Raw genomic sequence first — 13,779 nt, forward strand, 5'->3', positions numbered from 1 at the left:
CTGAAACCATATCCATCCACTCAGTGGTCTGGTATTTCTGTGCATTCCTTCCACAGAAGCCTCATTCTCCTCTAAGGATTACAGGCAAGCCTATTGTCTTCCTGCTCTATAGTTCAGGGAAAACAAGTTCCATAGCAGAAAAACAGTGAAGCTGTGGCACTATATAGCACCACATGGTGGTTTTGGCAACAGTTTTTAAAACCAGGCTTAAATTTTCAAAGCCAGATGGTGCAGCACATTTGTGTCTGGATCATATTTCAAGACAGAGCATTAAACAGTCCACCCCATAATTCAATATCCATAGCAAAATTAGCTAATTGAATCACACAGCACACAGGCAGTGCAACTGAAACAGAAGTAATGTTTTGTTTTTTGCTTTTTTTAAACTTAAATACTAACTGCATCCAGTCCTGGGCTCCCCTGTAGAAGAAAGCCATGGAGCCTTTTGTATGATTTCAGAGAAGGGACGCATGAAGGAGTCAGAGGTCTGGAATAGATCTTCTGTGCAGACAGGCTGAGACAGTTGAGGTTGTTCAGCCTCAGCTAGAGAAGCCTCCATGGAGACCTTAGAGCAGCCTTCCAACAGCTAAGAGAAACTAACATGAAAGCTGGAAAGGGACTTTTTGTAAGGGTCCGTAGTGGCAGGACAAGAGGATATGGGTTTAAGCTGAAAGAGGGTAGATTTAAATTGCACATAAGGATGAGATTTTTTAGGATGAGGAAGGTAAAAAGCTGAACAGGTTTCCCAGAGAAGCTGTGGGTGCTCCATCTCTGAAGCATTCAAAGCCACAATGGAGGAGGCTTTGTGTAACCTTATCACCTGAAAGATGTCCCACTCCATGGCAAGGAAGGGTTGGATTAGGTCATCTTCAAACATTTCTTTCAATTTGAACTACTTCATTCTATGATTCTATAAATATGATGTTGTAGACATGCTACAAGAATGAAGTATAAAATTAGTCTTATACCTCCAGAAACTCCCAGTCTCTGAAGCTGTACTATTTTCACCTATATAATTTTAAGCTTGCAGGAAATAAAGTGTTTTGAAACAACATCTCATAAGGAAGAAGAACAAAGTGAAGAGTTTGCAGATGATTTTCAATGGGGAAAAATTGGAAAAGATAAAAGCTAAAATTGAAATTGTTAGCTTTCTGTATACATGTCAACACTAAAAAATGCTACTTAGCAAAGTAAACTTTAAGTGCAAGGATACCAGATGATTGACAATGAGATGTCTTGATATCCAGATAGCTTAATACCATGGTAAAACTTCCTCACTCAAGAAAAGGTGAGAATAACAGAACAATGGATATGGTGTTCCATTTAAAAAGCAGATTAATCTCCTTGTAGGCAGATGTGGCAGAAAAATGCCAGGTGGATTGTCTCAAGTGTTGCCAGGAGTGAGGATGCTGCACAATTGAAGTTTGACTCCTGCTCCCAATTACACAGAAAAACCTCTCCAGAACAGTTCAAAGCTGCTGTCAGATGAATTTAGCTGAATCAGCTAAATTCTGAGACTTGATCCATCATTGTTTCATTGCTAGTTCCCCTACTCTACTAGAATTTTCACCTTTTTTTAATGCGTGTCTCAAAAGCACAGAAAAATTTTGAGATAACTGAGAATTCTGTGGGCTAGCACTATCTAAGGAATTGATACTTCCTCCCATAAAATAAGGAATAAAACCTTCCAAAGATAGATTTTAGACTGACTTCCAAGAGGAAGTGTTTACCCCTTTGAAATTATTTGTCATTTATCCATTGATTTCTTTAGATTTATGTCCCAGGATATCCCTTCCTCACTAGCAGAACCTTTCAAAGAACTGTTTGGTCAGATTGTATAAAATTATTAATTTGATCTGGGATAATTAATGTAGGATATTGTAAAAGTGAGACCATAGATATATTTTGGAAGCTGTGATTTTCCTTCAGAGACATAGTATTTTTGCTCCAGGAAATTGTTCACAGTGTAATGAGCTTTTCCCAAAGCTTCCAGGGAAGACTGCTTACATACTTGTAAATAAGAAATGAACTTATGGAAAAATTGCCAATTTGTATTTATCATTTAACAGTCAAACGGCATCTGAAACACCCAAGAAAGGGCTTTAACCTGTCTAGACAAATGTTTTATAAATTATAGATGTTCTGTTCAATCAAATTGAGCTATCTCTTTTTTCAAACCTTTCATCCTTTACTCTTGTGTCTAGTCTGATGAAAACTGTTTATTTTAAACTAAGCCTTGATGTGATTACTCAGCATTCAGATCAATTACTTTTAGTTTTAAAATCAGTAAAATCCTTTTTTCAGCACCACAAGAAAATATTTCATTTTGCTTTCTTCAACACAAAGGCCAAATAAGCTTTTTTCTGCTCTTCTTGGGAACAAAGTACAAGTCCGTGGCAACAGACCAGGTGTAGAGTTCAAATGAGTGGCCAGTGGTGAAGGGTGGCTGAAAGGAATCACACAGATTTTGAGAAGTGTTTGGCCAGGCTGGAAGCTGCTGTGAAGAGTAAGGATGTTCTTGGCAGTGAAAGTAGGCAGTGAGTCTCCAAGAACACCAAGCCGTCCTTAGGACCTCTGTTAATAGCCCAGGGGCTACCAGGGCTTAGTCCTGATCCTTGAGAGTCCAAAACACCCATGAAGACCCTTGTGTAGCGCCCTTGGAAGTAGCAAAAACAAAAGCAAAGGACAACTCCAATGGGAAATGGAGAACAGCTTTTTAGGTGCTGTTCTAAAACATGTGACGTCTGAAGCTTCCAGCAAAAGTGAAAAGAATCTTGCTTGGGTACAAGATTCCTGCTACTGGCAGTGCATGCATCCTGGATTCAGCTGAATGAATACATTTACTCTTCCAAAAGATTATTGTTTCCAATGTTCATATTTGAAATAGAGGTTGGCAAAGAGTGGACTCAGAATTTAAAAATTAACAGGTTTAGTGGTGATTCATGTATTTGATGGCAGAACACTTTTATGTATTCTACTTGTTTTCCTGAGGATAATTCTCTAAAGGCCAAAGATTTAGACCAATGTTCCATATAAAGATTGTTCTCTTAATCAAACTTTTTGCTGGGAGTAAAGGTGAGGGATTGTGGGCGATACAGCAAAGGAGAAAATATCTCCTGCTTTAATGCAAAAAGCAAAATTTCTGAAAGCACAAAAAACAAATATCAATCCAATCAATACTAGGAAAATGAATCAAGAAATCGTGCCCAAAGTCAGTGGAGGGAGTTAACTCTTCACAATCTCAAGGTGAATCCACTCAGAATATCCTTAATTACACATTGTATCCTAGAGCTAGCAATTCAAAACAAATATATGATGTTGAAGTAGGTATGTTATATTTCAAGTAATGCTTTTTGACTTACACAATTGATTTATACAATGTAGTATTCAAATTGTGCTGATAAAACCAATATTTCTATAAATATACCACTTGTGTAGAAAGATGAATCCTGGGTATAATTTCCTGAGTGTGGGACTTGAAGAGCTGTCCTTGCTATTTACATTTCCTAACCACTAAGAACAGGGCTAAAAGGTTAAAGCTGAAAATCCCTTGCTAGTTACTTCTGGCATTGTGAAGGTTCTCTTCATCTTCTTCCTGACTGAAGTTACAAAGGAGATCTTTTGTTGCAGTATTGCTTCTGGTCTTCTCTCGATGCGGACTGCATGTCCTCTCCAAATTTGTAAGTTCTGCTGACGTTGAAATTAAATGAAGTGAACATACTAAAGATTTCCTTGGATGCTCAGCCACATTCTGCAACATTTTGATATTTACTTTTCTTTCTCACTTTTTAATGTCAATTCCACCATTTTAATACTTGCTCTGGCATCGCAGTGCTCACTGCATAAAATCACTCTTTTGATGCTTTCATCTTATCCTCCTGGCCCCTCTCTTACTTGCAAGAACTTACCAAAACCTTGTATGACTGTATGGACTGAACTGCTTCCCTGTCTGTTTTTGAGATTCCCAAAAATTATTTGTAAGTTCTCTATATGCGTCATGTTCTCAGATGTCTCAAAACACACCACCAGTTCCATGTACTTGACTGCTTTGATCTGATTCATTTTACCTATTTGTAGCACATAACATAAATCCCTAAGGCAGAAATGTAGTCACTTATGGCTTCATTTATAGTTAATGGGAAATAGCAAAGACCTCAACAGTGCAAATTAGGGTGCCAGAAAAGAGGTTTTTAGGCAACAGTGCCCTTTCTTTTTTCACTGCCTATCTAAGAACCTAATGTGACTACAGTCTGAGTGAAATCCCTGTAATGCAGTGGTGCAAATGCACTAGTTACTTCTTGATTTAGATTTTCTTCTGATTTATCTTCACACAATGAAGACAGACCTTTACATCTTCAGCCCTACGGTATATATTAATGAGGAATGACCATGCCTATTTGGTTGTTAGGAGCTTACTTTCCACATGTCATCACATTACTTTTTCCTACCTGCATTAGTATTAAAACTTGTACCCTTATTTGTCTTATCATTAAAATTATAAAAACCCACAAATAAAATAATGGGATTATTATTTTGCTACACAATGGGTAAAAAAATCCAAAAGCATACAGCATGGATTTATATTTTATTTTTGTACCACAAATGTCTTTTAACAGAAGCTGACTCAACCTAAACTATAACATTTTCAGGTACATTAATGCCACATATTAAAGTCACAATAGTTTACACACTATTATCTGGGAGAATTTACCTGAATACATATTTCCTGAAGCAATCTCACCATATTGCAATATTTTGACCATTAACTCAGATGTCTGTGTCTGAAATACATTTAATAATGTATAACACCATTGTTTTTCAAAATTACAAGGCTGGACAAATGAAAAAGAAAAATGAGCTCCCTTATTCATATGCACAGTAAGACTTATTTTATATAATCTACAGAAACCTAGGAATAAATGTATATGTGTGCACACAGGGATACTTTTGGGTAATTTCCTTTTTTCAATTCCATTTATGAATTTATATTTTATTTTGCCAAGGCAAGATAGCTGCCCCAAACTGCCAGGTTAAATGCAGAGTGTCATCCGACATCTGCTTTGTTTCATTGTCTGACTGACAGTCGATGCTGGAGCCCATCCTCTCTTATCCAAAGCATTGATTTGTATTCAGGAAGCATATGAGTCTTCTTAGGCTGCTAGACTTAGGAACGCAGCTCTTCTCTTCTAAATAGATGTTTAGCAAGTTACAAGCAGCCTAGAAATATCTTCTCAGTGAAAAATATTTGTCAAGGATAAGTTCAAATCCCCAGCCAGAATGTCATTAATGCTGTCCAGTGAGAGTGGCAGAGGCTCACAAAGAAATGATCGGTCCAGCAAAATGTGCAGCCTCTTCAGTTCCTTTTGAATGAGGTGCAAGTTACTCAGCAGATCACTAGAAATATGCAACACATAACAGATGAAGCCCAAATGAAAGCATTTTCAATGATCTGAAAACTCATTTTACTTGTGCTGAGATTGCTAGTTCCTTGGTACCCTGCAAATGAGGTTCCAAAAAAGCAGAGAACACTCCCAGGATAATTAGTAATCAGAACCACAAAGCTTTTTAGAAAATGTATAAAATGACTACTTGTGATCCTTTTGCCAGTCTATTAATTCTCCAATTAAAAAAAAAAGGAAAACGATAAAAAATAAAGGGGGATGCCTCATTAGAGCTTAAAAGAAGTGAAGAAAAAACCCTGCAAAACAAATAAATAAACAAAAACCACCTTGCCTTGAAAATCAAAGACAAAACATGAAAGAACTTTAGTAAAATAACTTTAATGTTCATTAAATATGTTTAAACTGGAAATTGCTTTGGGAAGTTGGGAAATGTTCACGAAGTGCTGGATGTCACACAGAAGATGCAAGCACAACAAGGTTAAAAAACACTAAATGAGTCAAATGCAGAATTAAAGTGAGCACAGTATTAAAAGAGTGTGGAAAAAAACTAAAAAAGGTCCTGAAAAAGTTCTGAAAAAGATATATACATAATAACTACCAATCTTTCTCCATTTTCAGTGTTTAGTTGCCAGACCCTTTGACCTTTCTCAAAACAAAAAAAAAAAAAAGAAGCATATAAATCTCATATTACTCATATTTAACTTACAATATACAGATGATGTTTGCATATCCAGATTCACTAGGATTCAGTGAAATAACTAGACCCCACTGACTGAGGGTAACTTCTGTCTTCTGGATACTTTTCCTGAAGGGTAGCATCTGGCATAATAATAGATATTCCCCTACAGCCTTTCTTGCATTTATGTTTATATTATGCCAGCTGAAACACTACTATTAGGAAATATTATTATTCCAAGAAAGTTATTCAGATCCTCCATGTTATATGCTATTTAGCCAGCAGAAAGCAACAGCACTGGCATAATTTCTTCATCTGAGCATTGTTTTCAGCACTTGAGGCCAAAGGGTGTCTTAGGCTCCCCCAGGGAACACCTGCCCTACCAGTCCCTAGCTGGCTGGATCAGCTCTGTGGTGGAGCTTTGGCCTATTGGATATCCCTCAGGAATGACTAGGAGGAAGGAAAACTCAAGTTGCCTGCTCCTGACAGCAGCTTGGGTGCAGCTGTGTGATAAAAAGCTGTATGGGATGTGATGCACCATTGCACTGAGATATGATCTAGGTGTCATCCAGACACAGGCAAAGCAAGATGAGTCTAGCTAGGACTAAGGCTGGATGGAGAGCCTCCAGGTTCCTGTAACAATAATAAGAATCCCCATGCTTCACACCAGGAAATCCATGCTGAATTGATACATGCTGTTTTTGGAATAACAATCTCTCTCATGCGTACAGTACACAGTGCACTGTGAGAACAAGATCTGAAATGTATTTGCAGATGAATACATTGTGCCACCTGGAGTTTTAATAAACCAAACCAAATTATTTTCTCTCCATCTCATATAACCTTATTTATGAATAAAATATTCAGATTTTGAGCAAGAGTTTACTTCCATGAATCAGGAATTAATGAATAGATTTGCAACTGCTCTGAGAAAGGCTCATGGGTTCATCACAAATCACTACTAACTCAGTAATCTGTCAGTATACTTCGGATAATGGAAAAAAGAGGGGAAGAAAGAGGTAGAGATAGGTGCGAGTGCACTACACAAGTGGGTCTTTCAGAATATTTTCAAGTGCTAGTATTGTGGGTAAGACTCATGAGAACTACCGCTGCAGAGAAATCCATAACAATTGTCATTTGGGGATTTTTCATTCCTTCTCCTCCCTCTCACTTGTGCCTTCCTTAACAGCTATTCTGGCTGTTGCACAGCTTTATTGCATCTTTAGAATTCTGTCTGGATCAAGTAGATTTAAACAGATATACCCAAGGTTGAGGTATTTCTATGTTGCTTCTGGTGCAATTGCCTTTCTTTAGAGAACACTTACTCCTTTTTTCCTGACTTTTTATCTGGAGAAACCACTAACTGACACCAGAATAATTCTGTGGTGAAAGTGTGTCTATAGGTTTTTATTTTATATAGAAAGAGCAAATGTCTACAGCTACAGGTAAAGTACTTGTACTTTAACAGCAGAGAATGTAGCAAGTACAAAAAGGTGAGAATATAAATCACATTCCTTTCCTTATAACAAACAGAATACGTCTGCTTTTGTCACCTGAAGAAAGATTTCTACTTTAGCAATATGAACAGCTCTTGAAATTGATAAAGGCTTTTCAAGATAAGAAAGTTTCCAGATGAAACTGGAAGAAATTCGTCTATTCAGAAAATAATATGGCTTTCAGCTTTGCCTGTCTACTAAACAAAGAAAAAAAAGAAAAAAAGCACTACACAACTTCTGAGGATCTACAGGCATAAGGCAACATAATCTTGCCAAAGCTATAAGAACAAAAAAAAAATAAAATAAAAAAAAAACCCTCACTTGAACTGTCAGCCTACATATTCTATTTTTTTTTTTCTCCTTGTGAAAGCCAAATTACTACTAGTGTCAGTAGATTCAGAAGGAACTTTAAAGACACCCACTGGCTTTAGTTTCATTTTTTCCCTACTAGAATAGTTGGTTAATTTCCATGCAATTGTGCAGTTTTACTTACACACGCAAACAATTTGAAGAAGGGAACAAAACTTACCCCTGAACTGCTGTGTGTGAACAAGAATTTTCAACACAACTCCCTGCTTCCAATATGACCCAGTATTAAATGAGACCAGTTAGGCAGCTGTGCAGGTTGCCAGACGGCGTCTCGTATTTGCTGATATGGATATACTGCATCTACTATCCAAAAGCCTTTGGGTTTTCTTTGTATTCAACATTGTGTTAGTCCTTGGCCATGAATCTGACTCATCTTTCTTGGTCTGTGGTTCTGAACTAATTGGTGTAGCAAGGCATAACTACACCATGGGGTAACTCTTTATGTCCTATGCCAAGTACAGAAGCCTGGAGTTTGGGATCTGAGTACCATTTTCTTCTTACAAGGCAACCACATTCCATTTTCCTAACAGAATTCCTTTCAAGAATGCCTAGATAGATCACTTAGTAAAGTTTTAAAAATAAATTAATTTTTGGTAAATGTGATTTTTTAAAAAAAATTTCTTTTTCTTTGAATTGCAACTTAAAAGGAGATCATTAACAGAAGAGTAGGCTGCAAACAAGAAGAGTTAGACATAAGCCAGGAGAAATATTCCATGGCTCCTACTGCTACATTTGTAGATGAATTATCTGGGAACTGTAAGAAGAACAATAACTTCAGGTGTTAAAGATTACCAGAGTGTACCTCGAAGCCTTGAAAGGGTATGAAACATCACAGGTCATCAAAAGGTGTGCATGGATTCAAGATCACTCCATAGAACAATGAAGAAGAGGTACTGCTTTTCTCCCAGCTATACTGAAGCCTTGGTCTCTGATCATATTTTGGACAAATGCTCAGTAATATTACACGGCAAAGAAACTCTAGCTTGCATGAACCTCAAAGAAAAACTGTCGTCTACAGGATATGAAGAGAATCCAGTGAGTAGCAAGGATGCCAAGCTATCCTCCACAGAACACACGCATCTGAAGCAAACCCTGAGGCATCTAGCACATGTTCTTTCAATCCAAAAAAAAGATGAACAAGAAGCTAAGGAAGTCAGAAAAAAAGTACTAGTCCTGAAATCTTACATCCCTCCAATACAGTGTCAGGCAGCTTGAAGTAGCTTAGGAAGCAGTGTACAAGTAGTCCTGAATCAAAAAGCTTGTAGGCCTTAGCAGTTATTTCAGCAATCTCCTGCACATTCAGGGGACATTTTCACCGACTGAGGCAGTCATGCCTCAGGCTCACCTCTTCTAGACACTGCATCACAAGGCAGACTGAGAAAAAGTCCTTGGAAAACACCAGGATGAAGCCACTGCTGAGGTCATGTGAGTTGATCCAGCTCTAGGACTAAAGACCTACAGTCTGAGGGACAGAGGCCAGGGAAGTCAGAAGTGGTGGAAAGTACACTGTGTGTGCCATTTTTCTTCCACAGCATTAAACTGCAAACTCTACAGAATAAGCAGAACTCTGACAACCAGTTACAATGAATTCCCACCTTTGATATGTGGCAGGCAATCCAGCAAAGTGCCTAGAAAGTAAAAGTTCAAGGCTGGTCAAATGGCTGGGACAAAATGCCGCAAGAGATGGATGATGGATATATATAGAATTGGACTTTGCTAAAAAGTTGCTGAGGATGAATCTCATTGGATTTAAGAGGAGACCGGCTGGGACAAAATGCCGCAAGAGATGAGGGATGATGGATATATATAGAATTGGACTTTGCTAAAAAGTTGCTGAGGATGAATCTCATTGGATTTAAGAGGAGACAGATGCATTCCAGGTAGAAGAGAGGCTGTTGCTAACAGGTAGCTGTGGAGGAGGCATTTTGGCATCTGCCAAGATAACAATGCACACATGTTGGTTTCATTTTCATGTCCCTTTGAAAGGGACAAGGTGAGGAAGAAGGGATACCATATTTTGTCTACTTCATTTATCTTCCAGTGGTCTAGAGCACACTGCATTTTGGTGCTCCACAGTATGGGCTCTGCCTTCTTTTGGTTTCTCCCCTCATTCTTTACACTCTCACGTCCAGATCCTGCTGAGTCACCCAGAGCCAGTGGGAAGTGAGAACTCCCAGTTGTGCTCACCTGGGACCACATGTTCAGCTCAAGGCTGTTGTCTCTACTGAGATATGGCCCCTCAGTTAGGCTTGGTGAATTTCTGCTGCTGTACTAACTGCTGTACTAACAGTGCTCTGCAAAATAGTCTCCATGTTTTCAAGAAAATATGTGCAATTTTTAAATCTCCACCTGTGGACAAAAATAGGTGGAGCAATCAATTTAATGGTTAGACGTCATGGGTGGAAAATCACTTTTTATCACTGTTATGTAAACTTCTATTTCCTCCTGTCATAAAGTAGCAATAATAATATTTTCATACAACAGACTTAAATTAACTTTTTCAGCTGAAAAGAAAGTATTGTTTTTATCAGGTACATTTAACAGAAAATAATGGTTTTGACAACTAGTTAAGCAAGACATTGTATTTTTAAATTTTAAACACCATTTATTACCTGTAGAATTTAGTGGTTTTAAAAAGGAAATCAGAAATGCCATTTAAGTTCTCCTTGCCTCCTGCTATTCACTTCATGTTATTTTCTCTGGTGTAAGATGGACAAACCATTAAGCAATCAGTGGAAGGGCTTGTTTTCACTTTAGAACTAAAAACAAGTTCATGGACGTAAAAATATAGGAAATCTCACCCATATTTTATTAAAAAACATGTTAATATGCCTTGTTCAGGGATTTTCTGAGTGTGAAAATACACAAATTCCATTACTTTTAAAAGCACAAAGGGAATTTGATGCACACTGGAAAAAAAAATAAAGCCTTTCAGAAAATAACAGGCAACTCACTAGGGCATAACTGACCTATTCCTTTCCCACTTATTAAATGAATCTGAGGACTGTTTCAGGATCGTATTGATCGTGTTTTCAAAATGACAGGTGACCTCCAAATCAGTTCACAGACCAGTGTCTCTTAGTGAAGCACAGAGCTGCTTGTCAGTGGTGCCCTCAGAATTGAAATAGACATTGATGGACAAGACCTTCAACTGGCTGTTTAGAACATGCAGATTTCCCCGATTAGACTGGCCTTTTTGGTTGGGTTTTTGTTGTCATTTCTGTTGCTTGGGAGTATTTAATGAGCTTTTATTGATTACATGTTTAGCATTACAGTGTTAAAGAATGTGTGCAATACTGTAGTTAGGAATTTGTATTCACCACCTTTGTAATACAAAGGGTTTGTTGCAGCTTTATTAAAATAATGATGCTTTTAGCTATAAATATGTGCTCTAGTAAAAATAGTAAGTGTACAAGCTTGATGCTTATTTCTGTTTTGAAAAAGGTTATGTGAAATTTTTGTAAGTTAAGCAGACTGTTCTTCTAAAATATAATGAGTATTTGCTACTTATGACACAACTCAGTGAGATCAGTTTACAGATGTCTGTATATTTGTAGTACCTCAAAGTTTGTGACATCTTTTTTAGTGTTAAAAAGGTGAAAACAAATGATGATTTATCTTTTATTTAATATCTAAAATATTTTTACATATGCATGCCATGTCTTATTTTAAATGGAGCAACCATGTAAAATAAATGCTGTCTTTAGAAAAGTGGGTGTTACATGTATTTACTCGGAGCCTGATTTTGCTCTTGCAGTATCCATTGTTTACATAATACTTCATTTTAAGGTGTTATTTAAAAAATGAAGCATTGATCACAATTGCGACAAGTGTTTATTGAATATGAGTGAAGGAAGAAAAAAAGTCAAATTATGTATAATCATTCCTTCCTCCCTGACTTCCTCTGCAAAGTTTTCCTGGTTTTGATTTTCCTTTAAAAGCAAATGTTATAAATTTGTAATTGAATCTAAGTTCCACCACATTAGCAATTCCTCCAGCTCACCAAGACAATAATTTTATAAAGTTCATTCATTAAAAGCATTTACCTGAAAAGTATTTGCAATTTCCTCCCCATTTTTTCCTCTTAGAATTAGATTACTCTCCTTCATGTTTCATCCCCTAAAAATGCTAATTAAAATGCTCCTGGACCAAAAGCAGACTACACTGTGAGGTCATAGCATCACTTTCTATCTTGACAATTTTAGTGCAACAATAATTCTCCATCTGATTCTGCCTTATGTAAGTTGCACCTACCTGGGTTTTCACAATGAAAGTAAATTTGAACTCTTTCAACAATATTTCCATCATTTTAAAGTTCAACTCTCATGATTTCTGAGTGAAATTATTCACACCATTTGACATTAATACCATTTATCCTTTCCCAAATCCCATATTCTAAATGTTTAAGTGAAACTATGGATGCTGTATATTAACTCCCAAAAAGGTAAGAATTCAGTCCCAAATCTCTAGAAGTGACATTAAGGGTACCACATTCTGCCCAAGTGTAGTGCAGGCAGACTTCAGACACATTTGTCTTGGTTAGGATGGACACAAGGCTCTCTCTCTGCAATTTGAGCTGAACAACCATGGCCCAGCTCAGAAGTCATAGCTGCATTTATCCTGCCCCTGAGACAACGCTTCTTGCCTCTCAGAAAAGAATATACTCTCTGTTGCTGTCAGTATGTGTGGTACGAACCATACCCAGCTGAAGTTCAGCCAGCTTGGAAAAATTTATGTTGCTTAAATAAATTCAGAGCTGCAGGATGCAATTTGGACAACTTATTTTTCAGACATCAACATTAAATATCAGTTGTTAGAAGTATCCCTAGGCCAACTGGTTCAGGTGAGCATCCTAGACACAAAATTGTGTTCTGCCTCACCTTCTCTCAGCTTCGGAGAATTTGTATTCATGGTCACTGAGAGTGCATTCAACTGCCTGTGCAGAGCCCAAATGCTTGCCTTTTCTTATTCCAGACAGGCATCATTATAGTCTGGAAAGAGTGGGCAACCATAAATAAGGAACCTTATTCTGTCACCTGATGATTGAGACACATTATTTACAGGAGGACAGCACCAGGTCTTGGCTCTTGTGCCATGTGCTTTTGTGAATTTTCCTTCACCATTAGCAGGTAAAAGAGATTTTGAGAAAGAATGGGAAACACGACATTCTTCTTCTTCTAGTATTGTGCTATAAAATACAATCATTTGTGGGTGATCTGAATAAGTTATTTTTTAAGTGAGAGAAAATCACAAGAGTATCAGAAAGCATATGTTACTGTAAAGTCAATGATTTAATACCTCAGAATTATTTGCAATACATTGTCGCATCATTAGCAATCTGTAAAAGTCTCACTAATCTCGTAATGAAAGCCTAGAAACAGATTTTGGAAGTTAGAGTGGCTCTGAAATCCAAATTGCTCACAAACTCAGCAGCACTAAAAAGGGAAAATGTACAAGAAATGTACAAGAAATCAGGCATCTCAAAATCCTTCAAGCAGTACCCAGAATGTTGGAATAATTCTGTGTCATCAGAGTGCCAAAATGCTGGCCCAGGAACAATCATTTGACAAAGATTTTTAAAAGCCTGTGATTTTTTTCAATCTTTCTTGTAATGAGAAATTGATGTTTCAGAATTTTCAGAATTCTAAGAAAAGTGAATCCATTAATTTTCAGGTTTCTTTCTATTATTTTTAGGGCATGGAATATTTGGAAAATTAACTGGGAAATGAACTTGGAAAATAGGTTTCAATTAAAAGAAAAAGATAAACAAAACCAACCTTTCATGACTATGTTTATTTTCACAATCTTTCCTATACAGGTTTTGAACTTGTTCTTA

At 37.1% G+C, this 13,779-nt stretch overlaps 1 protein-coding gene across 1 annotated transcript in view; it reads right to left on the minus strand.

Moving 5' to 3' along the window:
* The window catches only part of GPC5 (glypican 5), a 576,169-nt gene that overhangs the window by 38,814 nt on the left and 523,576 nt on the right, over positions 1–13,779 (minus strand). The gene's annotated exons all lie outside the window — the stretch shown is intronic.

The sequence above is a fragment of the Passer montanus genome, unplaced genomic scaffold (assembly GCF_014805655.1).
Source record: "Passer montanus isolate IOZ18808 unplaced genomic scaffold, ASM1480565v1 scaffold92, whole genome shotgun sequence".
In the NCBI taxonomy this organism is placed as follows: domain Eukaryota; kingdom Metazoa; phylum Chordata; class Aves; order Passeriformes; family Passeridae; genus Passer; species Passer montanus.